The sequence below is a fragment of the Nicotiana attenuata genome, chromosome 7 (assembly GCF_001879085.1).
Source record: "Nicotiana attenuata strain UT chromosome 7, NIATTr2, whole genome shotgun sequence".
NCBI classification, from domain to species: Eukaryota; Viridiplantae; Streptophyta; class Magnoliopsida; order Solanales; family Solanaceae; genus Nicotiana; species Nicotiana attenuata.
Genome location: NC_031995.1, coordinates 69,521,786 through 69,524,815, shown reverse-complemented (window position 1 = coordinate 69,524,815; position 3,030 = coordinate 69,521,786).

Genomic DNA, 3,030 nt, shown 5'->3' with positions numbered 1-3,030 from the left:
AGTGGTGGTGAGGAGCGGGATGGTTTTTTTGCTTTGGGATGCTTTGCAGAGGTACAGGATTCTGAGTATTTGGGAAAGTAATCTCTGAGGTGGTGAGGGAAAATGACAGATTTGCCAGATTCCGGACTTGATCATGTTCTTCCTGAAACTTCAACAGCTTTTCTTCTAGTTGGGATGCATTTTCCTTGTGGACCAGAGTACCATGAGTGACCTCTACCCGTTCAGCTGAGTTGTTTGAATCTTCCATTTTTCCTTTGTTTTTGTGTCTGACAGGACTGGGAGGAGGAGTAGGTGGAGGGACCCTGGATCTCGTAATATATGATGATGTTGCCAGAGTTCACGAACTACCTTTGGGGAGGGGAATGAACAAAAAGTAAAACAAAAGGTAACAAGTTAGTGAGGATCATTAGAAAAATGTTGCAATATTTAAACACGTAGTGCTGAAATATAAAGCGCGTCCTAATTTTGGGGACCTCGTTGTGCCCGAGATAGGCCTAGCGACAAGTTAATTTGGAGAACTTAGAATGCTAAATGCCTCATTTCATTGATAAAAGGTAGACGAATCCCAAAATTACACTAAATAACAAACAAAAAAAATCGCCAATGCCCATCGGCCTTATTACATCTTATAAAGCGGAAATGGAAATTCCTATCTATTTGGTCCCAGAGGGACCTTCCCCAGACTCGGCATTGTTTGCTCCATCGAACAACTCCCCTAGCTCGCGCGGTCCTAGTAGCAAGTAAGCTTTGGCCAGATGTCCGCCTTCATTTCCTTCAGCAGTCCGGCAGTCTTCGACCATCTTCAGAAACTTCTTTTCCAATTCTACTATACCTCGCTCCAAACAGACCAATCGTTTGTTGGCGCTGACATCCATATCCTTCCACTCTTCAATTAGTTTTTCATTGGCTTCTTGTATTTCGCGGTGCTCATTTTCACACTCCCGAATCCTCTTGCGCAGTTGGTTGTACTTGACCTGTGCTTCAGCCTTTTCATCGATGATCCTGTGACCTCGAACAAACGCGGGTTGACCCAGACCATTGTGATTGTCCTCCAGCCAGCCTGAATAGTGTGGGATACAACCAGCATGGTATTTGTCTGGTTCGATGGTGTCCCTTCCTAAGACAATCTTGCAGTTCCACATATGCTGAGCCTGGCACCTGTACGGACTATCGTCATTCTGGAAGTTAGCCCGGAAGTGACTCGTCTTGTCGACCCTTGGTATATCCTACTTCCTACCAGCCTGTCTCATAATTCGGAGAGGGACATAAGGGTAGGTTCCCCTCAAACCGATCAGTATCATAAATGGCGCAGCCCTGGATCGAACGATGAAATCTTCAGTAGGGAACCACTCGAACATCCATTGTACCTAGTCCTCAGTCAAATTATCGAAGAGTTCGACCCATTCTCTAGCATTCTCCGGTTGGGCGAACATGTTGGGCATGTAATTCATTCGCTTTGGGTGATGAAATGCGATATGATCGTCCCAGTCCCTTTGATAGATTTCCTGTCGGTACTCACCCTTTTGGAGATGTTCCGTGAGCAAAGTTGAAGTAGTAGATTACAACCCTCGGAATGTATGGCTCCCTGTTGACACCTTTCTAGGGCTCGGTATATCTCTGCAATGATCATTGGCACCAGACTGAATGGTTGTCCGTCAATTCCTTCCATTAGAGTTTTGGTGACCATAGCTAGCCTAGTATGGATTCTTGTTTTCTTCATTGGAAACACTATCATCCCCAAGAAACAGACATGAAGACAAAGACCCTTCGGTGAATATGCCCCAATGATGTAAGGGAGAACTCGTCAAGATAAGTACGGTAAGATTTGTTGTGACCGTACCTCTCGTACAAGTAGTCAAAGGGAATGTACGACTCTTTCAAACATGTCAAGTTTGGATTCTTCTTTAGACCCATCATTTTGAGAAAACTTCTACCCTTGCGGTTTTCCGGCATTAACAAACCCGGAGTTTCCCACGGTATATCAGCCAGTCCTCCTATTTCCTCGAGCAGGGGTGTCATCTCAATGCCTCCAAAGCAGAACACAGACCTATCACAATCCCAGAATAGGGTAGCAGCTTCTATGATTTTGTTGTTGGGTTGAATTTCCAAGAGAGAAGGTAGGTTTCCCATGTATTTCCGAACAAGAGTCTGATCGCTTGAATGATGATCCTTCCACCAGCTTAGCAGTTTGGGGTGGATGTTGGTAACCATGCCGAATCTAGGGACTTCGTGCCTCATATTTCTTCAAGACAAAAAGGTTAGGCCCCTACCCCACCAGACTCGACTATTTAATATCAACAATTGGCATAAAAGCATTTTAGTTTTCCAAATAAATGCACAAAACATGGTAGTGTCCGTTTGGGTTTTGGGAAAACCCAGTGGACATTGGACAATGTTATCTTAAAGAGTCATTATGCGGACAACATAACTGACTCGGCTAAGTTTGACCATGATGCATGCACAATTAAACAGAGTAAGGTTTCTATGGAGTATTAGACTGCTACCCTTGAGCAGACAACTCAAGAGGGAAAGGCGCGGAACCGTCGACTACACCGTTGATCGACTGGTTTTACCGCAAATATGCCTTTTCCAGATTTAAGGGGTGATAATATCGGAAGGGCGCAACCACTCATTATAAGCGTTGCTATGATATTTTATTTGGCACGAGTGGAATATGATGCTGAAAACATGCTTATGCAATAACTAAAACAAGTTGTCACGTATTTGCACGTTATAAAAGCAATAATTACAAAAATTCTTCATAATTTAAAACAGTAATAAAGGAAAGCAATAAAGGAAAGCAGTAAAAGAAATAAGGGAAGAAACAAAGACACAACCTTGTAATGAACAATTCCAAAAATCCCAATTTCATTCCCCCTAAGCCACCTGACTTAGAATCATCACAATGTCCTTCTAGCCTGATGCCTCCACACCATAGTTTCAAAGATAAATTAGTTGATGGGATTGAGGAAGGGGAAATCCATATGGCCATTGATGACCAAACCCCCCCCCCCCCCCCCCCCCCCCCCC